Source organism: Falco punctatus (assembly GCF_963210335.1).
Source record: "Falco punctatus genome assembly, chromosome: 6".
NCBI classification, from domain to species: domain Eukaryota; kingdom Metazoa; phylum Chordata; class Aves; order Falconiformes; family Falconidae; genus Falco; species Falco punctatus.
In genome coordinates, this window is record NC_137585.1 from 66,347,534 (window position 1) to 66,373,120 (window position 25,587).

At 43.6% G+C, this 25,587-nt stretch overlaps 1 protein-coding gene across 14 annotated transcripts in view; it reads right to left on the minus strand.

Annotated features, from left to right (window-relative positions):
* The window catches only part of USP6NL (USP6 N-terminal like), a 200,877-nt gene continuing 175,290 nt past the window's right edge, over positions 1-25,587 (minus strand). For 6 of the 14 annotated variants that reach the window (XM_080392035.1, XM_080392032.1, XM_080392036.1 and 3 more), the window contains one exon: positions 1-25,587. This exon is cut by the window's right edge and continues 35,654 nt beyond it. The gene's annotated coding sequence lies outside the window, so the exon portion shown is untranslated. The other 8 variants (XR_013928902.1, XR_013928899.1, XR_013928900.1 and 5 more) reach the window with 8 other exon arrangements.

Genomic DNA, 25,587 nt, shown 5'->3' on the forward strand with positions numbered 1-25,587 from the left:
TTTGTTTTTTTTCTTTTTTTTATTCCCCTCCCAAACTTGGTCTTAGGAAAGAAACTAGAGCTTTGTGAAGGGTCTTTTCTTCCAAAAATACAACTGAAAAAAAAAAAAAAAGAAAAAAGAAAAAAGACTTATACTCCAGTTGGATTTCTTTTAAATACTCAGGGCTGAAAGATACAGGTTTTTCCTTTTTTTTCTTTCTCTCTTTTTTTATTTATTTTATTTCAACAATGGGGAAAAATGAGTTCCTTAAAGCAATGCAGCTGAACAGTTTGTCCTGCTTAAATGCATGCTTTTAATTTCAATTATGTAAGGCACCTTGCAGTGTTAGCAAAATGTCTCTTTGTTAGCTATATGTGTATCGCCATGGGAAATTACCAAACTGTCACAAGACTTGCTGATTAAAGAATAGCCTGCCAGAGTGTGTGTGCCTTTGCCCAGTGTGACTCTTAGGTATTAGGCTAAGGAAAACAGTTTAACAACATGTAGTGTGAATCATTCCTGATAAGTGAATAAAGCATTGTGACCAAGCAATCAGATTATTCACTTATCAGGAATCGACTGTACTGATAGTTTGCCTGATTGTTTTTGTTCCTCATCTCTGTTGTAGTTTCACTACTTTGCTGTGTTCTGTTTTTTCTCTCATGCTCTTAGCAAAATCACTGGGAATATCCCTTCGTGTGATCATGAAACGTGCTACTGAGTAACAAATATAAAAAAATTGAAATATAAAAATGATATCTTAACAAAATCTATGCACTTGCTATCAGGAACACAATACTGGATGTGTCTTATATATATTGAACTATAATAGTATTCAATTTCTTAAATAAAGCTTAAGAAAGGATTCTGTTGTCTGTAAAATTTTATGAGCATTAAATGGAAAAAAAAAAAGCCAACATGTTTCTAGGGTTGGGCGCTTTTTGTTATATGAAATCTTACTGGGTACATGGTCTTTAACCATGCCCGGGCAAATGTTATATAATTCACTTACTATTTCATTAATAATGGAAAAGTTGAAAATCAGGCTTACTAAAGTCTGTGGGGAGAAAAAGTCTTACCATTCAGTGACTTGCAGGAAAAGATACTGAAATGCATAAATTTCTATCTTCTGTGCTTGCAAAAGCAAATGTGCTTGCTTTGGCACCAAAACTAAGAAATAGCCGAAATGTGTGAATCAGAAAATGTAAAGAAAAGATATTATATTACTTCCACAAACAAGACTATACTTCTTCTTGGTATGTGACTTTTTTTCCTCCTGATTCTAGATAGGTTTAGAATCAAAAACTGAAATCCCGTATGCTCAAAGTCACAGACTCAACACTGGAGGTCAAGGCATGTTTTTTGAGGAAGATGTGTGGCTTACTATACATTAACTGTATCCGAGCCTTCTCTTAGGAATACATTTTCACATCAAAACTCGTGAATGGGAATTGAATAGCTAAAACTGTTGAGCACGCTGAAAAATTTATTCCTTCACTGGCTGTACATTTCCCACAAAATTGTAAGTTTCGAACAACCAGATTTTTATGGAAATGCCCGTACTTCTTGTATTTGGCAGACTTTCGATAATGTCAGCCTTTGGCAGAAAGGTCCAGGAGAGTGGTGGGGGTTGCTTTCTTTTTTCCTTTTGAACTACATTACTGCCTCACTTTTCATATGCCACTATATTATCTAAAATAGAACCGAAAAAAATTAAATTGTGGGAATCTATCCGCTGCTTGTATCATTCTCCTCTATTCATACATATTTAGCAACTGTTATTGATCTCAACTTGCAATGGCCAGGTTTGTTAGACTTTTAAGCCCCAAAGACTGCTCCACCAGAGAAGCCATGGAGAGGAATGACCTTGGTGGGCAGCAGGATGGTCATCCTGTCCCTCCCACGTCTCCACAGAGCTCAGGTGGAGACCCAGCCCTGGTTATCAGAAGCTGCTGATATAACACTAATATTAAGTAATATCAATGATTAGCTCATATTTGTATTCACTCTGATTTTCCTCATTAGCAGACTTTCTTTTTTTTCCATTAAAGGGAGCTGGGAAGTTGCAGTCATTTTCTGAATCATTCGCCCCTGTTGATAACCTAATTGTTTTACATGAATGCTAATATTTCCCTCTCACACATTTATATCTATCAGCTAAATCAGCAGTAAAATAAACTCTTCTGGGATACATTCCTATATCAATTAGCAAGGATTTATGCTCCAAAGCACCATTAACATTAATGGAAGTGTGCTCTTTAGCATAAACAATTGGCGATAGGTCTGGTGGACTTTATTTCATAAACAAAGAAGCATTTAGATCTTAGAGACTTGGTTCCTGGGGACGGTACTTCGGGGAGTGATGTCCCAGCCTCCCCGAGCTGCTCTAGGGACATCTCGCTCACAGGACATGCATAAATTGTCAAGTTCTCAGCAAAAGCATTGGTTTGGAAAGCAGGCAAAACTTCTGGTACAAAGTTTTGCTGGCATTTTCCCTCCCGGAAACCTCTCTGAGAACACACCATGCAAAATTTTCAGCATTATCTCCAGTCCCTCCAGCTGATGGCTTGCAAAGCTTCACTCTTGGCTCACCTACGTTGTGTGGTGCAATGGCGTGATGGCTACAGAGGTGTTGGAGGGAGGGATTTTGGAAAGCATCAGAAGGAAGACCAGAGATTTAGTCCTATGGGAAAGAAAGTAGTGGGTTTATCAGCTGACTGTACGTTTTTCAGCTCCATGCCTTTGAGTAGAGGGTTAGAGGCAACCAGTAAATTACCAGGTCTCACCTTTCACATGTAGGACAACACAGTTTCCCCCTCACCCCACACTTGATTGAGTTAACAAATATGCAACCAAAAGGTTTCAAACTTCATCCGAAGCTATTGCAAGGTGGGGTGAGAGGCCACCACTTCCCAGAGGCACGTGATCTGCTGAGTCCCTGCCCACGCTTCTGCAGGTGTTTCCTCTGTTGGTTCTGGCTCTGCTCAGTTCTGCTACATTAAAAAGCCCTTTTGTATCTACCATTTTCCCCCCAAAGGAACTCATAAGCAGGTCTTAAGTTGCTTTTCATTCCTTCCTTTCATAAAATAAATATATCATGCTCTGGAAGCATCTACATACAATAGTGTTTTTTAAATCCCTGAATAATTTGTGTGTTTTATTTCTGCAACCTTCTTTTGTTTTAATATTTGTTTTTTTCTCCTGATATCCTTTCTAAATTTGGGGTACCAGAGCCAGATGCATTATTTCAACACCCAGTCTAATAGTGCAGCTTGCAGAAATTAAATGTTCCGTTCCTACTCTACTCATGTGAATGACACAGTCAGGGAATGTGTCAGTCCTTGCAAAGAATAATGTGCAAAAGCCACAAAACCACATATTGGCAGAATTATTGTGGGTTGTTTCTCTAGGATGCCTAAATCCCTCTCGGATGTCTTGTGCTCCAGGTTCCTGCATGTGTGGTCTGCTTGCCTGTTCTTAGACTCGAAAGCTTGCTTACAACTGTACTAAGAGCACTTTTGTATAACTGCTAGTCCTCTTCATTATTTTCCAGTGTTATCAGCAGGTTTAATATTTACTTCCAAGTCATTAGTGAAAATATTCAATAGCTTGCAGACCTATTACTGATCCCTGCAGAATCCCTCTAAAAAAATACTGTCCTACAGTGATTCCCCTTTGACAGCTTCTTTGTTGACATGTCAGCCAGTTCTCAATCCATTTTATGTGCCTTGTATTGATAGGGTAGAATGCTAATTTTTCAATCAGGCTCTACTGTGCTGTCCAATATACAAAAGTCAGGAAATATCCCATCTTTGCAATTACTTTTATCAGCCAAAACCTACAATCACATCAAAGAATGAAATAGAATTTGACAACCTTTCCTACCTAAAACCTATGTTGATAGGCATTAACTGTTTGCCTCTTCTTTAATGTTTTCTATGCCTTTATACCCATATCAGTATTTTTGTTATTTTGCCAAAGTAATTTCAAACTAGCCTACCATGAACTGGGTCATTCTACTTGACTTTTATGAATGTGAGTATGAGAATGGCACGTTCCCCATTGTCTGGGATGCTGCTGGTGTGCTTAAAGAGTCCTGAAGGTTCATGTCAATGAAACAGAGCTCTCTGTCCCATTCTCAGCCCCAGGTAACTGGGGCTACCTGCTTGGAAATTCTGTATCTCTAATAACAATGGTAGCTAAGTAGACTGTTACAGAGTTGGACCAGAAACCATTTTGTCCTTCTGACATGTAGGTATGTGAAAGAAGAGATATTTTGACATTTTCTCTTTTTGTGCAGCATAGCTAGCAGTTTTCCTATCTCTGGAAGCCTAAGTTCAATGCTAAAATGAACATACTTAAAGAAATTCTTGCATTTGTCCTGCCCTTCTCACACAGGTAGAGTTGACAACGTAGTGGGGAACCGTGGGGTAATGCATATTTATATGTCAATAGGAAGCATGGCTGAAAGTAAAATACTTTTTCATTCAGTCATCCTCCTCCAAATAGATACAGCTGCTTTTCGTTGATGCACATGCGAGTTAAAGCCCTGTGGCCTTGAAGCAGACAGTGGAGAAGAGTCAGTACCACCTAGGGAGTGGGGGATGCCTGGATGCACAGGACCGATTAGAGGAGAGGTCATTTTGAAATCAGAAGAAAACTTACTCAAACTGATGTGGCACTTAGTACAGAAAAAAATGGATAAGCAGTAGCAGTAATGGAGAAAGGTGATGTGCTGTTTTATGCAACAGCACAGGCACCGATGCTCTTTCAAACCACAGTGATACCATATACGTCCCTGTTCATGTCTTTTGGGTATAGACCATAAAGGTGCTGAGATACCAATGTATCTGCTCAGAAACCTCAGCCTCAGCCCAGCACTCCTCAAAGCAGACACATGCTGCTGCTTAACCCTGTAGACATCTCTACTAGTCAGGGTAACATAAATGCATCCTCAAGACAATTATTCCCACGTGAAGTGGAATGCCTGACACCAGGGAGTGATGGAGCTGCCTGGAGATGTTGCTGACTTTCCACTGGCTATAAGAGGAGAACAGGAGCAGAATTCACTCTTCTTAGTAGAGACACCAAGTATTGCCCCCAGTGCCCAAGGATACCCTGCTTAACTATTAGCTGCAGCCAATGCAACAGAAGAGCACAGGTGTCCTTTAGGTCCTTTGTCATTTCTGCCAGCCCCCTGTAGGTGTCTCAGACTACTCTAGGTATCTCAGATGGCCCTAGGCACCTCTGTCTAGGCAATTCAGCCAAGCCTTGGATGGCTAGCTTAGCCAGCTCAGAGACACGGGAGCACCAGAGTCTTAGCTCCCATGTTGTGCAACAGTAAACTGGTCAGCAGAGTTATTCCACTGGCTCTGAAGTAGGCGAGTATGGCTGAATATGTTTGCCAGACACAGGCATCTAGTGCTGTTTGAGTTGCTTTAGAATATCTGAAACATCCATGATGGGCCTGCAGACATGGTGCAGGATGAATAGGACATTTGTGACCTCCAATGTGGGATATCCTAGGCCATTTCAAAGGCTTTAAATAGCCTAAGTGTATGAGCCTGGTGCACCCAGATACCCAGGTAAGGATCCCTAAGCCTAGAAGGATGATTCTGTGAGCTGAATCCCCCTTCACAGCCTTTATTCACTTTCCTAAACCTGGGCCATGTTGGATGCTCCAGGGCAACTCCAATAGCATTGATGTCTGAATTAATAAAAAAAAAAAAAAAAAAAAGAGCTCTAAGCGTCTAATTTGTAGACAGTTGAAGATGAAATGCAGTGAATCCTATTGTTAACAAATGAGCCCCAGGTGATGTCCCACAGGCCATAAGTGGGAACTGTGCCAAAAAAACCCCACCAGCTGCAGTGGGACCACTTTTTAAGGGAAATATATATATATATATATATGCAGAATATCCCTATGACAGAAAAGCCAGACCTCCAAGGAGCTGTATTTTTGCGATCTACAGAGCACCTCTGGCATTAGTTTCATCCTATCCAACTTTTGGCACTAAGGATCCCTAGGAAACGATCACTCACCTTTCTTGTGGCTGTGGCCAAAGTATCACAAAATGTGTGTCACACTGACCTTGGTCTCTCATCCTGGTGTAATCATGCCACACGCCGGAGCGCACACACCTACCGACACTGGATCCTCCTGCTGAAAACACTAATAAAATAAAACCCAGGAAACTTCACAGTCTCTTTAGGTAATTTGTTGCACTGCTCAACTGCCCTTACGATGAAGATATCTTTCCCAATATCCAACCTAAACTTCTCTTGCTGTAAATTATACCCCTTGCCTCTCACACCCTCCCATATGCCACTGCAAAAATCCCTGTTAAAACTTCTTTATAAGTTCCACATAGATACAAGGGGAGGGTGCTGCTGCTAGGTGCCCCAAAGCTGTCTCTGCTCCAGGCTTAACAAGCCCAGGTCCCTCAGCCTCTGCTGGTAGGTGACTGCTCCAGCCTGCCCAACCATGCTGGTGGCCTCCGCTGAACTGCCTACAGTTCATCTGCTACTTTTCTGTCCTGGAGGAACCAAAAATTGGACGCAGCATCTAGATGTGGTAAAACATGTGTCATTGGAGGAGGGGGGCAATAATCACTTCCCCGGCTCTGCTACTTTTCATGCGGACTAGGGTGTTGGCTTGCTTTGCTGCCAGGACACACCGCTGGCTTGTGGTCACCTTCCACCAAGACTCCCCCAGTCATCGTCCCCAGCCTGTCCATCCCCAGCCTTTATCACTGCAGATGCCTCTTCCTTCCCCAGGGCAGCTCTCTGCATTTGTCCTTCTTGAAGTTCACAAAGTTCCTGCTGGCCCTTGCCTCCAGCCTGTTGAGGTCACTCTGAATGGCAGCCCTGCCCTTGGTCACCCCCATCAACTTGGTGTCATCTGCAAACTTGGCAGGGTGGGATATGAAGCAGTGTGAAATAGGGATGTTGCACTTGCCTTGGGTTGCACTTGCCCTTCCACGGGCGCCTGAACCTAACGCAAGTTGAGGCTGAGGAGGCAGAGAAACCTCATCATGCTACCTGTCTCACCCACTCCTCTCTCCTCTTACTGTCATGCCCACATGAAAATAAATTAAAAACCAAGAAAACTCCAGAAGGTGCTAATAAAGGAAACGGAGGTTGTTTTCTAGCAGGTACATTGCAACTAGTCACACAGCTCCCTGCGCACACCCTGGGAGGCAGCATTACCACTCACCACCATGTTGTGGACCGTGTTCTTGGGCAACATTTTCACAGGTCCAAACAGCTTATGTGTGACCACAGTAGTGGGAAAGCCAAATCTACAGCTGCAGCTCCTCCTGGATGGCCAGGGTCCTTGCAGGTGACAGGAATCCATCCAGCCTCCCATTTCACTGTTAACCACGTCTGCTGCCAGCAGCTGAAGACATTCTTCTTTTCCAGAGGCATGAGCACAACTTGTGGCACAAGGTTTGGGGTCTCCTGCTTACCTGTCTTCATCCCAGTTTTTTTTTGCCATACACCCATCTCCCCACACCCTCAGCAGACCTCAGTTTCCCAGCGATCTTGTGTAGCGTAAGGGAAAGTAATAACACAACCACTTAGTTACAGATGGAGAACATGCCGACTAGAAAGGCATGAAGACCTTGACCAGCATATGTGCAGGGATAGGAAAGGGTCATGAAGGAACCTTTCTCCTCCCGTTCCCACATCCCATATTCCTCTCTCAAACCATGGCCATATAGAGGATGAGATGAGGTTGCATAAGCAGAGCTGCTTTAAGTTAGGTATGGGTTTTTTTTGCCCCAAACACCATCTGCCAAGCCAGTGGAACTCATGATCATCTTCAATGGGCCTTACACAGCCAAGTACTACCACAAGCTTCCACATGGGATGCCTGTCCTGGTTTTGGCTGGGATAATTTTCTTCTTTAGTAGCTGGTACAGTGCTGTGTTTCAGATTTAAGATGAGAATAATGTTGATAATGCACTGACATGTGAGTTATTGCTAAGTAGTGCTTACTCTAAATGAAGGACTTTTCAAGTTTCCCATGCTCTGCCAGTGAGCAGGTGCACAAGAAGCCAGGAGGAAGCAGAAAGTTGACCCAAACTAGTGAAAAGGATATTCCATACCATAGAAGATCATGCTCAGTATATAAACTGATGGGGAGTGGCCAGGGGCTACCGATCACGGCTCAGGGACTGGCTGAGCAACAGTCAGTAGTGAGCAACTATACTGTGCATCACTTGGGTTTTGTGGTTTGGTTTTGGTTTGTTGTTTTTTTTTTTTTCCCTTGGGTTTTATTCCTCTCTCTCCCTCTATTATTGTTGTTATATTATTTTTACTTTATTTCAATTATTAAACAGTCTGTATCTCAAGCCATGGGTTTTGCCTTTTCCCAGTTCTCCCCATCCCATGGAGGTGGAGGGAACGAAGGGAGGGAGTGGCTGAGTGGTACTTAGTGGCTGGCTGGGGTTAAACCATGGCAATGCCCCACATCCTTGTCCTTGTCCCCTTCCAAGCACTTTCTTCATGACTGGGGTTGATTGCTTACTGGACAGCTGTCATTTGTGCCAAAATGTATTCCCCAATGAAAAGAAAACCCTAGTACTGTCCTATCCTGGCCCATGTGCCTCCCTTTTAGTGTTTGCGTTACCTCACAAGAGTTATAGCTGCATTCAACTTCTCAACGTACAGCAACGGGGGTATGGGGTGGACTGGGCAGTGTAAGCATTTTCACAATGGCTGCAATTGTACCCACGCTTACACCACAGCCTGACTGTTTGTATCTTCAACATCTCGGGAAAATGGCTTGTCACTGGGCCAGAATGCAATTTCTATGCTGTAAATCACCTCCTTGTGCCTGATGCAGTAGCAGATGCCAGCCATAAATTTATTCTCGGTGGAACAGAGCTCTTGAATGAGAGGTCATGTTCCCAGGTGTGAATAAAAAAAAATATTGTACAACTCATGGAAACAACACCAACCGGCTGGACTGTAGCTTTGCATGGAAGGCAAACAGACTTAACAAGAGGCATTCACAGTGCCCCCATCTCCTCCAGCCTCATTTTCTTCAGCTTATCTAGCGTTACTGTTTTCTGTTAACAGCTGGTCATCTCCCTGCATGCTGACTATGCTGACTACCCTCTCTTCTTTAGCAAAGTACAGAAAGGTTTCTTACCTACAGTCCCCAGGGCTGTGGCGTTCAACCCAGGGGACTGGTGCCAAATTGCCTACTTAGACATAAGAGCTTTTGTGTAGCCAGCCCTTGGGCTCAGTTAACCAAAGTTCTTGGTTGTTTGAACATCCCTATGTTCTCTTGTTTGAATTTCCAAAAATTTGTCTGGAATGCTCCAAATTGTCACCAATTTGGTGACAACGCTTCCAAAAGCGTTCCAGACTATGCTCAACCTATTATGCATCTGAAAAGACTGCTTGTTCTCTGCTGAAAGAGAGTGAGGAAGGGATCCTGGTGCAGAGACCTGGCTTTAGCATCCTGGCTGGGTGCTCAGCTCGTGGCAGCTGGACGTGGTGCACTGGGAGATACCTTCTGCCAGTGAGGAGCCCTTGCGCTCTAGAAACACGTCTGGCCTTGCCTAGAAATTTGTGATCTTCAGCTTTCAAGGTCTAAGGAAACCAAGTAGACAGGAAAAAAACAAAACAAAATGAAACAAAACCCAAACCAAACAAAGAAAAATCCCAATCCCTCCCCTGACCATTCAAAATGTCTTTTGTGCAGCAATAGGCACCCATGTCCTTGGGAAAGCAAGCTGATGAGGAACATTACAAACAGTACTGGAAGCTTTTGAGTCCTGCTGCTGCATATATGCAGAACTGCCTTCCCCTGAGCAGCCTTCACCTGCCAAAGGCTTGCAGGGCATCTAAATGGCTGCAGGGCTTATGTTCGTGGTACGCTCATGACTGCTCTCATTTTACGTTCAGTTGCCCAGCCGTGCCTGGGGGACTGCCTGCATACCGCTGCTATTTTGGACTGACAGGCATCAAAGGATACCTTCTTCTGAACAGAGCGCTTCAAGACCCCATGAGGAACGGTGTTTTGCCTTCCCAAATTAATATGCAAAAGTAAGCAGCATGAATCAGCCACGGGATGCTGCAGTGCTCCTGTATCCCTTTTACTCCTACCAGCAGCTTGGATTTTATGCTTGGAGCATCATCCTTTCCCCATTCCTCACCTCTCAGCTGGTCCTCTCTCATCCAGTTCCCATTCCTTTTCTTCCTATGAGTAATTCTTGTTCTCTGCTCTGTATTCAACAAGTGCTCGAAATGAATGAAGAAGACGATTAATTATTTAGGCTTGTACAAGGGAATCTAACTAGGTGCAGCGGGAAGGAATTAAGCAAGTGAGACATAAAGGCTGAAGATCAGGAAAATATTTCCTAAAAGTGAAATGTAATCGAGGGCCAGCCTGCCTCTGGGGCAGCACGGGAAGTTTCTTCTCCCATGGGATTTAAGATTGGAAAGAGCAGGAAATGGTCTTTAAGAGTAATCCTTCTGGGACAAGGTTAGCTAGCCCAAAAGATTGGATTTCTCTCTCCCTTCTAGGCACAGCGGTGGGACACGGTGTGTGAGAAAGCACTGAAATGAGAACATAAAGAGATTTATTCATGCTGCAAACTTAAAATGCAGTGGGCAAAATTCCCTTCAGTGCAAACAACTCTTTTTATAACCTGTTTGAAGATTTTTTTATTAATATGTCCTTATTACTCAAGTAATTGATTTTCAACAATGAATGTGAGAGGACACTGCATTAGCATAGCAGGTAAATTTGGGGCTGAAGAGAAAGTGCACTAGCCCTTAAAATGAGAGCTATTTGTGAAGGCTACATGTAAGATTTCTAATAGTACTCTCAGCAATATCAGGGTTTTCTGCTTTCATTTGCTGTGCTGTCTCCTTTCATTACAGAATGTCCTAGCACGAACCTATCTGCCACGCTCTTGAATCCTTTTATCTCTCATTAACTCTCCTTCCCCTGCCCCCACCCCCCACCCCACCCCCATTGATCACTTTCTTCTCATGCAAAGACTTGATATGTTTAACCTTCATAATCTTCCTACTTTGCAGTTGTGGGTCTGTAATTACAAGCTGTTTGAGGGCTCATCTAACAATAAATCAAGTTGCGCTAATTGAACAAATACTTGTTCAAAAACCTTCTCCCCAAAGTGATCATTTTGCCTTTTTTTTCCAAAAATGTTTATGGCTTAGAAATAGCGCGCAAGCTTGTTGCTTATGTGAATTCTCAGGATTATTTTGGCAACCAACAAAGCCCGTTCTGGCTACAGACACAGCGGTACCTTCAGCCAGGCAAGGCTGCACGCTGTGGGCAACCCAAGGAAACTGTGAGTGACCAAATGTTGTCTTGGGTGAAACTCATCATTAGTGGAGAATTTTGTCTTGTAAAACTGTGACATTTTAGTACTACAAACATGCATTCAGGCCTGACTGAGGGCATTGCAACTGAGCTAGCTCACTGAAACGGCTAAAATTTTGGTGCCTTTTAATAGCTTCATTAGCTGTGTTCAACACTTAAACTACATCTACAGGACACAATGCTATCTCTGGAGCAATTCCCACTCTTAGTGCTGTATTAGTTACCCGGAGTCCTTGAAGCTACTGGAGCATCGTGTTCCTCTTGACCTAATTAGAAAAGCAGAGTGCAAGATCATCTTACGCAGCAAACTCAGCATGCCTGAGCCGCCTGTGTGCTTCGCATGTAGCACACCTGCTCTGTGGGTGGTGGTTCCTACGCACATGGGTCTTATATGTTCATAGAGACCGAGGCATGAGCCAGCGTGGGTGCAAGCATGAGACATTTGGCCAAGCAGAGGCAAGTATATAGTCCCCTGGTGATGAGGACTCACAGGTCTTGAAGTTTTTTGGTGCCTGATGGCTATGTGAGTTGATGGGAGGTACCTGCTAGCACTGAACCTCCAATCTACATTGGCTGGCAGAGCAGTCCTAATAATTAATGCTTTATAACTTGCTGGTAACACCTAAACAATTTATCTTTGTTTTCCCTCAGCTATCACATCACATGGGACTCCTGGCAATGCATGTTCTTCTCTGTTCTCTAATTTACTACTGTTGAGGTGAAGGCTGGCTGGTACCCCCAGGCAGAGGTTGTGTCTTCAGATCTTCAGTTCTCCAAAGAGCTGACAGTGATTTCAGATTCCCACAAACATAGGCTGAGGAAGAAAAAAAATAATATTTTTTTTTTTACAGTACAGGATCCTGATGCTTCAGAGCTGTTCACAGGAAAAGCCCCAAGGGGAGGGGGGGCAGGGAATGCAGAAGTAACACAAGGGGGAGGTTTCTCATCACTTTTTGTTCCTCCCAGAGGATATTAGCTGCACATTGATGCCAAACAATGTTGTGCATGTTCTTCAGTTTGGCACAATACCTCCTGCCTTGCTCTTTATCTGATCTTCTGGATAAATCAGTCGACTCATCTTCCAGATCCTCAGCTGGAATTTCTCAGTGTACCAGTAAACAAAACAAAGCTTCTGCGTGTCCCAGTGGTTTCAGGTTCCTTCCCTCTCATTTAATTAGTTGTTGTAGTAGTTAACGGCTACCAAATCTGCTCTCTATTTTTCCCTGTGGGTTATGAAAGTCTTGTTTACAAATGATCTCAGGAGGCATCAGGTAGAAAAGGTGGGCTTTGCCACTGTGACTCTCAACATTTTATTTATACTTCTGCTGAGTCTTCATTTCTGGGCTAAATGCTGCAGCCAACTGACATTGATGGAGAATAACCAAGTCACAGCTTTTCCTGCACACTGCCATTTTTTGAGGAACTATTTGAGGCTATTAAGACACATGACCCAAGTTAACTTTACCAGCTGTTGGGTCCAGGTCTCCCATCACTAACAAGCTCCTCTCTGACATTGCATTGTGCACCACAGGCTGTTGAATACAGGGGAAGTTGTGGCCAACCTGGTCTTGAACAAACAGCTGTAAGCTTCAGCAGCCACCCACGGAGTCTCACAGGTTTCTGAATGGCATCTTCCTTCACAAAGGGTCAAGAAACAACGGTGGGCAAATCTGCACATCCCTGTAAAGACTTCTTATTGGCAGCTGGCAAGCAAACTTGAGGAGAAATTATTACATCTTGGATTAAAGAGAAGCATTGGCAAGACCTTGGAAAGCTGAGATTTTGTCCATATAACATTTCAGTGAGCAAAGTTGTGCCAAGGGAAAGAAGAAGGGGAAGGTTAGCAGTAAAAAGCAGCAGCTTTGAATTGCATTAAATAAAACCAAATGGATTCTGCAAAAAATATTTAAATGTCTTCTTACAGTGAAGAACCTGAAGTGAGTCTTTCCCATCTGGTTTGTTTTTTTGGTTTTTTTGGGTTTCTTTTTTTTTTTTTTTCACATTTCTAAATAAGCATATGATTATTTTTTAATGTTTTCTCCATAGGGTGTTAAAGTGTTACTAAGTGTTACTTAGGCTGGTTCCTAAGCCTCTATTTTTTAAGACCCCACCATGATTGCTTTGCTGCAAAGATATGCCAAGGCTTGCGTTTGTAGTGCTCAAAGACTGCAAGTTCTCATTATCACTATGGCAACTATTAATCATTCGTTTGTTGTAACATGATAAATACATGCCCTTAACTAGAAATCATGTTATAAATCACTGGAGTACCCTCAGAGCTGCTCTGTGTAGCGCTAAATCACCCAAAGGAAAGCACAAGCACAGCAGCATGTGAAAGTATTGCAGCAGACCCTGTGATTTGGGTCATCAGAGGAAGAAGGTAAGCAAGTTCTCAGGTTTTTGTTTGATTTCTCAAAACAGTAAATGCTCGAGGTGTAAAGCATTGACTCTGAAATGTGGAAACTCAGAAGTCATGCATGTCGCTTCCATGTGTTGGGAGATGGCATGGTGACCCACCAGATTACCTGCAGGGAACTGGATCCACCATGCAAGATTGAAATCTCAGGTCTGGAAGACAGTAGAGGAGCATCTCCAAGGTTTTCCATTCTCCAGTGCAAAGCTGGTAAGATCTTTTTCTTGGGCACAGAGCTATACTGACATGGCTGTAGTGTGTAATCTTGGAGCTAACATGAAGGTGCCTACCTCCATTGTGCCACACAGCATGAGTACATCCCTCATATGGTTACAAACCAAAAGCCAGCATAAGACATCCTCTGCTCTCCTCCCTCTTTTTTTCTAGACCTTGTAGGCTCTTTCTAGTCACCAGTATCAGTCAGAAGAAATGCCTGAGGACATCTGCAAAGACATTTTAGCAGCCACATTAGCACTAAGCAAGACTTAAAAGTAGCCCTCAGCCATACTGCTACACCTCTGGCCACAGCGAAGCCCCCTCATTTGACCTCCCCTCAGCAAGAGCAGTTGCGGAAGACTGCCTCACACCCAGACTGACCAAGGGGAGCAGCCTGTGGAGCAGATGGGCCAGTGTGAACACAGGTCAGCAACTTGGATAGGTTTCCTATGTGATGTCTTGTGGCCCTCAAACATTACTGGGGCGAGGGGCCACCCATTCATATTTCACAAGCTGTTCCTGTTTTATCTTTACAGACGATGCAGAGTTCAGTGCCCCAGACCAGGGGTTGAGCAGATGTCTGAGGGTGCAGACCTTGGTAGGAACATGTTGTAGAAGTGGTTTGGTCCTATCTCCAGAGCCTACATCAAATTACCGTGTCAACTGTGCCCCAGAACCTCTCCAAGTGACTTAGCTGACTTACTCCAGCAGCAGCACCTGCAGCCAACTAGCGTGCTCATAGCATGGGGCAAGGACCATAACGGTAACAGGCCAAGCAGTGTCACTGACAGCTGGAGACTCCCAACTGCCCTGAAAAACCTTAGCCCTGATCCTGACAGGCCACAGTGAAAAGTAAAAGTCACCACCCAACATCACTTAGTCTTTGGACTACTGTTTTTTCCTGGATCAATGTGAATTCTATAAAGTGAGAACAGGCTTAAGGCCATCATTTATACAGGTACTGGCACTGACATCTGCTGGCAGCTCCAAAAGGCTCTGCACTATTAGTGATATCCCAGAACATCTCCTTTGCTCCATAAGCAGGTCAAGGGAATTGATTATTTGCTTTCATTTGGTACTTGTGAGACCACATCTAGAGTACTGTGGCCAGTTTGGGGCCACCAAAAGAGGGGTCAGCCAACTGGAGTGAGTCCAGTTTGGTTATAGTCCAAGATGATGAGGGAGCCAGAGCACATGATGCATGTGGTGACTGAGACAGTCAGTTTTTTCATCCTGGAGAAGAGACAGCTTCAGGGGAAGAGGAGTGGAGTGGGATCTTATTGCTGTCTTCAACAGCCTAAAGAAGATGGAGTCAGATGTTTCTCAGGAGCATACAACAGAAAGACAAAAAGCTATATGGATGGGAAGAAGACAAGAATTTGCTGGAAGGGCAATTCCAATCAGATATAAGGAAGGAAAAGTTCACCATGAAAGGACTTAAAGCACTAGAACAGAGGTCCTAAGAAGAGGTGGGATCCCCATCCTTGGAGACATACAAAATTCAACTATGCATGGCCCTGAGCAATCTGATCTAACACTGAAGTTGGCCCTGCCCTGAGCAGCTGGTAGGACTGGGAGCTCCTGAGGTCCCTTCCAGTCAGAATTGTGCTGTGGTGCTGTGATCTTTTATTTAGGTGATTCCTACCTAGCTAATCCCCAGCAGCACATCACTGCAGAATACATGCTACTTAATCCACCGCTCTTTGATCTTTAGGACTAGAGCCAGTGAGGGGATCACTGGATGAACCCAGCTCTGGAAAGATCTTGTCTCCAGAGATTTATGACAGCTAATTACATTCCTTGCTCAGCCTACATGGCATTTTATTTTCTTTTATCCTGCCCCCCCCCTCCCCAATCCCTGTGCCCAGTGTAGCAGTTCTCCTCTGTGTTGTACAGAATCTGAAAGACAGAATTCAAATCTGTGTTAGCACCACCAGGATAGGCTTTAGAATTAGCTTGCTGCTGTACATCTTATATTCAGATTAATCAGGGAAATAATCACACACCATGTTCATAAATAGATGGATCCTGTGCTCCCAACAGAGGCTAAACTTGCAAAAAAAAAAAAAAAAAAAAAATCAAAGGACGGTTTGCATCTGAGAACAGCAGGCTTAGTGGATGGAGAAGGAAAATCTCACGGTATTTCTATTCAAGTCCAGCCTCAGCATAAGGTGATCACATTATGTATTTAAAAATAAAAAACTCCCATTTTTCTGAAGGGAGCTTTATCACAAGGATTATCTACAAAGGCTACACAGAAAGATGTCACAGCAAGAAATAATGTGCCAGACTGGATAGGAGTAGCAGTAAAGGGGCTCCGTGATGCCCAGCACAGTTGAGATACTGAGATAACGGCCTCTTTGTTCCATAAATGTTTTTCTGTAGCGCTCATTGCTGAACTAGCAGAGCACTTTCAAGTCATGCACTAGGCAATATGACTAACATCTGTCATGTTTTTTCCTTTTATCCTGTCCCCAGGGGCAGAAGCTTGTGCAGTCATGGGGAGGTGAAGTTAATTACATCATATACATACATTTGTGTACACACATATGCACCCCCACACATGCACATATACATACCGATGAAACCTCTTCCTGGCACACATTGCTTTATTTTCCTTCTTGTCAGTAAGGCGAAGAGCTAGAAGATGTGCTTTCCACAACAGTAGGGGTGGAGATTTGCCACACATTCAAAAGCAGAGATGCATTTCTTTGAAGTTCTGAAATTCAAAGGTAGCACACCCAAAACTGCATCCTACAAGTAAAAGAGAAACATTAACTTAAAACAACATAACCGAAGTAACCCCTTCTCCAAAGCCTCCAGCCCAGAATACCCTTCTCTCTTCTCAAAACAAACAACTTTTGGCTGCAAAAAACAACGTGAGCCGTGGCAAGGCAAGAGCTGTAACAGTGTTCTTTTCCAAAGCAAACACTCAATGTTTTTAGTACAGCAAAAAATAATAATAGGATACAGAGTGTACATGATGTAAACACCTTTAATGCAATTCTAATTTTATTGTTGCTTCAAGATCACGGATTGTTATGGCAACTAAAGAGAGAAGGGGGGGGGGGAACCTGATCTCAGCATTAATTTGATACCAGATTCACTTGTTCCACATTTGTGCTTCAATGCATGCATAATAAACAATCCCAGTTTAAAGAAAAATAATAATATTGAGGCTATAATAATGGCATAATGTAGTATCCACTTAACTCCTAAGTCTGGTTAAAAAATAAAAAATAAAAAAATAAATCCCTTACGAGTCTATTTCAGTTCCAGCTGCAATACAACTCACATTACAATCAATAACACTTGTAAAGCAGGAAGGCCAGTTTTCAGAAAAACAGTCGATCAAAGCACTACAACCTGCTAAACTGACAGCTGCAGCAGTGGCCCGACATCCTGGCTATAAACTCTGGGCAGGCAGCAGCAGTAGATCCCACTCCATTCCCTCAGATGGGATGGAGGTATTGCAGTTCCAAACGTGGGGATTCTTCAGTGCTGATGTGCCTCCTCCCAAGGAAGGACAGCGCAACCCCTGCGTGGGGACAGAGCATCTCTTGCGCTTTCTGAACCTGAGCCGTAATGACTGAGCTAGGATTTGGTGGCTGAGCTCAGACTGAGTGTAAGAAAACCCGTTGCAGGTAGGCAGCTCCCCAAGGTGGTTTAGAGCACCTCCCACAGGTATCATGGACCCAGCTCTAAACTCTGCGTTGGCCATTAAAGCCTGGAACTTGAGCACACACATGCTGTGTCGGATCCCCATCTACAAGGACTTGGCCAGAGCTCCATCTGTGATGGAAGAAAACTCTTTTACTGGCTGCAAATCTTTTGACTGGTCTCCAGGTGGACTGGCAAGCCTTCTCCTAATGAGTTTTGGGTACTATGAGCTTTAACCACAGCTACTGGTGAATATTTCAGTATCCAAGGTCATTTTGTTAACTGACACACAAATTACATGTTTAAGGAGGTAGAGGGCATCTAAGTACTTTTCGGGTTCTGTAGCAGTTTGTTGGTTTGATTGAACTAGTTGTGGAGGAAGCCTACGTAGGACCCCACCCAGGCACTGTCTGCCCAAGACCATGGAGTCATTGCCTACAGCCTCACGCAGCAACAGACAGAGATGGATGATACATCTTTTGTTTCAGGAAATACTCTCAGCCTGGGAAGATGAGGGTTAGGGGGCCAATAACAGAGACGATAAGCCCAGGCAAGTGATATCCTGGTGGCTCAGATCTTCACTCAGGCTCAAATGGGGAACCACTATGGGTGCTGGGCTTTTTGTTCCACACAGATAAGTGCCTGTGTTACCCACCATACATATAAAGCTGGTATAGGTAGGAAGTGGAACACGTACTTTTATGTGTAAAGACACACTCTTATCAACAGGTCAAAATTCCTCCTTTCATCCTTCCTGAGAACAAAAACTAACTGCAAACCCCCAAAATTTTCCACTAACCAGATTACCCATTCTGCCCAGAAGATCAATAAGCATAAAGTGGAAAAAGATTGAAGCTACTTAAATGAGGACTCTTAAGGGAGCCATATCCATCTCTGATAAAGGGGAAAAAAATAAGCATCGTCAGAGAAATGGAAGATACAAGCCATTGCCCTCCAAGGAATGTGATGTCTGCAGCTTACCCAAAGATAATTCTGGAAGCTTTGGGGCATGAAGTGTGGTTTCACTTTGAAAAGGACCCATTAATAGTGTCATGGGTTTCTGGGATTACTGTGTCTCAAAGGTTTATTGTATGTTCATTTGCTCTGTTTACTAGCAAAACGTTTCTTCTCCAGATTCTCATCTTCACAGGCTGTAAATGTAGCTTAGGATCTGAAAGTCAAGATGAGCTCTTCTAGGCTCATCCATCAAGAGTAATAAAGTGTCTCCTGGAAGTTACACATGGGTAAGCAAGAGCAAAGTCTGACAGCGGTGGGATTGCAAAATGTGTCCTACAATTAGAAAGTAACGATCAATTCTTTCAGATGATGCAGAAGATAGAAAAGACTCCAGTTTCTGAGTTCTGCTAGTACACCAGGGCTGATGGCAGTAAAAACTGCATGCTCTTTCCCAGCCAGAAAACATAACCCTCAACACACAAAAAGCATCCAGGCTTATACAGCTGAGAATACGCCTTTTCTCTGTCCACCATTTTCAGAGCAGAGGTAGGTTTGACTCCTTTCTTTGAAGGGGTGCAAGCAGTAAGGCAGGATGTGGCCTGAGGGTCAGAAGTATGAACACCCTGTTAATGTGGAGTAAATTAAAACATGAATAATGGTTTCACACGATCAGCTAATCAACGTAGAAACAAGAAATTAGTTTGTTCTGTTTCCAGACAATAGCCTCATTCAAATGTGAGTCTGTAGCGCAGCATGCAGAAACACCACGTTGCGCCTGGGAGCCAGGTAAAACTCTATTTTAGCTCAGTTCTTCCAAATGTATCTGTATTATTCTTTCAGTAACAAACAGAAAAGGAACAGGTCTCTTTACAAAGGATTCCCAGAGTCAGATGTGCTTATATGTACAAATCATTAATGGCCAAACCCAGTCAGCAGAAACAGTGTTGCGTATCTACCAGCTTCTACTTCAGTGTTATTGAATTACTGCCAGCATCATTGCTTTGTGTTTTTTAAAGCTTATTTCTGGCTATTCATATATAACAAGGAACACCAAATGTCATAAACTAACCACATGCTGTGTCCACCATCTTTGGCACTTCTGCATAAGATGCAGCAGTAAATTCTTAATTAGCCAGAGCTACAGACAGATCTTTTTATTTCCTGTACTGAACTGTCATCAGTCACGCCAAAGCACATAGGCAAAGGCTTTTAAAGTTCTTGGTGATCATGGGTGAACTAACCCGCAATCATTGAAAAGTCTTTCAACTTTACAGGACAGGCCACCTCTACCAAGCTGACCACACAAAACCTGCACTCAGGTTTTGCATCCTGGCACAAACATAATCTTTTAAGTCCTTCTGACCTGCCAGTGTAATCTTTATGAATTGATGTGTCATGCAGAGTTGTAGGAATTCGTTTGCATGGTTGAACCAGCTGTGAAGGGAAGTTGAAACCTGACAAAAGCTCAAATAGGAAACAGGGTGGAGACGATAGGCTTCCTACAGAGGAGACCAAATTAGATAAACAATGATCCTTTCTGGGATTGCAGGCCAGGAGCTGCCTTTATTTTTCATAAACAAACATGCAGTCAGTGTTTTGCTCATCCAGGTACTTGGATAATGGCTTTTTTTTCTTTTTTTTTGCTCACAGACCACCATCCAAGGCTAACAAGGACAGGTTATTTGCGCAGAAATTGAAATATTTGTCCTTCATAGTTCATTTCTCATTTGACATTTTTTATTCCTGATTGTTCTGCTTTAAAAGATAGAAGCATCCAGCCATGGAGAAGCAATAATACCCATCAACAGAGGAAGTTGATGACACAGCACAAATGTAGTACTTTGCGCTTGATGCCTGGCACTCAGCAATACAACAGAAGCTGAATCCAAAAAGTTGTGGGTTTTTTGCACAAACCCATTTAGCACATTCTTCAGAATAACAAATTTAAAAGAATAACATTCTTCAGAATAACATTTAAGTGAGGATCAGCCCATAAGCAAGAGATAAGCAATTAAAAAAAAAAAAAAAAAAGAAAAAGAAAAAAAGACCCACCTGCTCCCATTGAGATTTTGCAAGTACTGAAACCAGGTCGTGAATTTTGGCTACGTGGTCTTGAAAGGAAGCATTGAGCCTCCAGATACTATCCTCACTATTCTTCTGGGAAAAAGATGACTCAGATCAGGAGTTTCCATGCTGCCTATAGCTTCTTGTCTTCCTTGGGACAGTCTGAGAATGCCTTCTGTAATAAAAAGGTCAATGTCCTGGTCAGGTAAGTAATTAACAGGCAAGACATGTCCCTTTCCCAGGGACACTGCAGCATAAAGGAACTCTTGATGTGAGTTATAAAGGGTATAATTTCTGTAATGCCATTTCCCATTATCCCATTGCTGATCTTTTTCCCTACCACCTGTTGCTGTTCTGGAGTTGGAAAACTACACGCTCCAGGAGAAATAATCCCGAGTAAGGATTCTTAGGCAACTTAGGTAAACTCAGATTTCCCCTGTCTATTCATTCTTTTCAGGATGGAAATGAAACTTCTAAAAAGTCTTTTCCAGCCAGAAGACAGTGTCATCAGGGATTTGCAACTCCCTTCACCATGGCGTTTTGCAGTACTGTTTCCCAGAGCTGAAAATGTGAATTCAGAGGGGTATTTTTGGTTTTGGATTTGGTCCAGAATGCAACCTTTGATGTCTTCTCGATGGTGTGTCTTGGATGACACTGACTTGAGCTGAGAGCCATCAAGTAAATACAATGAGCCAACACAGCCTGAATCTGCTCTTCTTTTTCATCCATGAGATCCCAGTCCCAAGCAGCATAAAATAATTATAACTTGCAATTCTGAAGTCAATCTTTACAGAGATTTTGAGTTTTTCTTGTTTAACTTTGTAACATTTAGAGTATTTTGCTCTTTCAAGTGCTTTTCTGCCTATGATCTCTCAGCAACTTATAGTGATTAATGGAAGCTCCAGTATACTCTCATATGATAGAGGAGACACAGGATTACAGCAGTTTCTTCTTCAAGAAATGAAAATTACACTCTCTAAGCCACTAGAATAAAGTAACTGATGATGAACGTTGACTTTAATGGCTACAGGGGATGTCTCACTCCACTACTAAAATTCAGCCACTTGTAGGATGAAAATGCAACTGCCACTCAGCCTTCTGCAGCCTGGCAAAAAGCAGTTCAGAGATGGCTGTTTCAGGGTCACAATGCAACAGAAATGGTGGCAAAATGTTGTTGACATCTAACAAAAGCAGTTTCCCTAGCCTGAAAATTATTTTAATCTTTAAAAAAATATAAGAAGAAATTTTAAAAGGACTGATCTTTCAGTTAGGAACGGTTCAGAGCAAAATGTTTCCACCAAGTTGAAATTAAATACTGAAGGAGATTATTTATTGGGAAATGTCATCATTTGGTTTTGGATTTGATCCATTTTAGAAAACACTCTGGGGCTTGCAGTGTTTTCAGTGCAGTGGAAATGCTGCTTGTAACACTAAGAGCACAGAGATGAGCCCCCAGACACTCTGCAGATGGATGGGAAGAGACATCCCATGTCCCAAAGAACCTGGAGTCCAAAGAGATGGGTCAGGCAAAGAGTAAAAGCAGATGGCAAAGGCCAACAGCTAAGCCAGGCCTCCCAAACCCCACTCAGGTCTCTTATTGAATCCCACCTTCAGATGGTATTTCCATGTTTTCACTTGTGAAGGACTCTTGGCAGGTTTTGCTGCACTACCTTGCATGGCCAGACATGATGGTAGGGCTTTAATTCCTGATGTTTCACTCTTTTTTATGATTATAATTGGCTCAGGCTTAGAATGAAAATAAATGAGCAAATGGTTTGTACTTGATGTGTTTGGCATTTGTTACCTCACGCAAAAGGTAGCTCAGGTGAGTTTCCTGGCAAATACAACCTGTTTTCTTTAAAGACATAAAAGCTGTTATGCAAATATGGAGCTGGAGGACCCATTTCTTCACCAAGTACATGGTTCTACAGGCTGTCCTGATATCATCCAATTCATGCCCTGAAAAAAACAGAGCCTGTGGCCACGGTTAATGTTGCAGAGATTAAAGCCATCCTTTGCTAGGCAGCTTTCAAACCAGCACGGCAGAACTCATGCTACCTGAAAATGGTCGTGCAAAAACACCTTGTAGTGACCCAGGCAATACCCCACCACCCCTTGGACTCATTGCCCAGGAAAAAGGCATCTTATCTATGAGAAGTGTGCATGGCAGGATCAGTTTTAAATATGTTAAGAACCCTCTTAACATAACTGAACATCACAACTTCAGCCCTCCAGCCATTCTAAGGTCTCTGAACGTCCTCCTCTGGGCCTGCAAGCGGGCAGTATGCTACCCCTCCCCCAGACCTGAGCCTCTCTGTGTGCAGGAGGGAACCCTGTGAAGAAAAAGCACATCACTCTTAAGTGATGAAAAGGTCTTCTCCCACCCTTCCTTTAGTTCTTAAGTAGATACACAAAACACACCTGCCCTGCAGAGTTGACAAGTGGTCGTTTGCCAGGACACGTCCTCCTCTGCACACAGGACCCCTTGCTGCTCACGGTGGTGGTGGGGTGCCCAGGGTGGCCCCTGTCCCTGGGAACTCCTCTGCGCCATCCAGGCTCCCTGCCACATCACCTGGCAATGAAGCTGTCAGCTGTTGAGTGCATGTGCAGAAGACATGCTAGAAGGCATTGATTTTATCCTCTGGTGAAGTCTCACGTACAAAATCTCCTGCAACAGAGAACTAGTCAGAGGTAAGAGACTCCTTAACACGAGGCAAAAATAACGTTCCCATCTTCTCCTTCAGCTAAGCCCGTGATGGGCTTATGGGCAAAAATGCAAGTGACTATTAGAAGAAATTTGCCATGATTTGCAGTAGACCTCCCACCATTGTGAAGATGCCCATGTACTCTGCCCTGTGGCAGAGGTGGGCTCAGCCCACACGTCAGTGAGACTGGGAGGGGAGGGAAGAGAGGTGCTTAGTCAAAGTCTAATTGTGGTTTTAGATGTTGATATTTTGATATTGAGTTGGCTATACGGTGCAAAGACTGGCCCTTAGGAGTCTTGGAGGAGAGGCCATCCCCACTGACGGAGGCCAAGAGATGTTGGTTTCTCCTTGTAGCTGTAATCAGAGTCAAGATGAAGAGGCAGGGTGAACAGTCAAGATGAGTTTCGCCTCTACATGCACACATGGTGAAAAGAAACCAGCATGTCCTTGCCCTCGACCCAGCCTGCCTCCTTGCAACTGCGGACACCCAGAGTGACCTTCAGTGCCTGCCCACCCATCCTCAACCATAAAGGATGTAAGGACAGGGCACGATTAGTTAGTAAAGACATTAGATGTGCTTGTCTGGTGAGAGCAGAGTCAGGGTTTAGCAATCCAGGGCTAACCAGGGCCAGTGAAACATCTCATGAGAACAGCGGAGAAGGTGGTGGGGACTGAAAATAATGAATATGCCAACAAGAAGGCTGGTGGGTGGGAAATGAACCAATGGTGAAGGTTATCTGAAGAATGGACAACCAACCAATCGATCAAAAAGCAAGGAACTGTTGGGTAAAACAAAGGCAGGAGCAATTAGGCAGCAGAAGCAGCAGGGAAGTCGGTACGAGATGGTAGCTGATAAGCAGGGCAGGCAGCAGGTCCCACTGGGCAGAGGGAGGCAACTCCACAGCACCAGTCTGTCATTCCCCATGGTACTTATTCCCCTCCTCTTGGATCAAGTAATTGTCTTTTCATCCAGAAACCCCTTTTGCCTTTCCTACTGGCAACCTTGTCATTTATTATATGACCCATCCCTCCTGAAAGCCATCCTTCCCATCGCTCATCACTCACAGCCTCCTCAGTCCATCCTGCATCCAAACAGTCATGTCCCATCCCCATCCAAAGCCAACCCAGTGCTTCTGTAACTCAGCATGCTCCTGCGTTTTAAACCACCCTGCAACTGCACCACAACCCGCCACATCACTAACAAGCTCTTGATGTAAACATGCCACTGAGTAAGGGGCACATTCCTGCAGCTCCTATACGTTTAGGGAGGCTCAGGCTCTGGGCAAAAGCAGCTCCTTGTGAAGACAAGTTGTTTTAGCTGAATGTGCATTTATTCAGAGTAACCACACCATTTTCATTGGGTGCAGAAGTAGTGAGAACTGAAGCACAGACGGAAGACCTGAATTTCTGTGCCTGCCGAGGGAAGAAACAAGGAAAGGCTAAAGGCAGTTTTTGTCCATATAGCCCAGGACAGGCCTGTGGTGGTCTCCAGAAGGTTGCCTGGGACTCCTCGAATGCTCCCTGGGCACCACCAACCCAAGCCAGTTTGGTGCAGCCGGTGTGTGCATGGGACCTGCATGGCCTTTGTAGCTTATCTTGGGTCAGAGGGGAGGAGGTGGGTACAGCACAAGAGCTTCAACGTCCCCAGCCATTGCAATAGCAGACAAGGAACAGCTAGCAAAAAAATAAAAATAAAAATAAATAATGACCTGTGACATTTGGGATAACGTGTTTCCTGACAGATGAAAAATGTCACCAACCAACTCTCTGTACATCAGTGACAGGGGAGCTGGCAGCTGCTCTAAGTCACAACCAACCTTTGCTGAACTCATGCTGGACCCACAGAAATTACACCCCCGGCCCTAGATCCCTGTCCGCCACCCTCCCGCCTTTCCCACCACAAGCCCATGAGCTTGGGGGGGGATGGGACATAGTTTGCTCCTGAAAAGAGCAGCAACAGGTAAAACAACTCTTTGCAGCTTTGAGCAGAATCCACTAAATAGTTTGGAATCAGGAAAAAAAAAAACAAACCAAAAGGCAGCAAGATAGCCTCCCCCAAAGCTCACAATATTTCCTTTTCCGAGATTTCCCAATTTTCAGACGTCATACAAAATTTTAAGACTGCAAATAAAACCAGTCCCATTGGGATGATAAAAAAAGCTTCCACGTGATCTTTAACTATTTTTGAGCAGGAACTGAACTGGTCTAGTTAGGAAAGCTTGTTT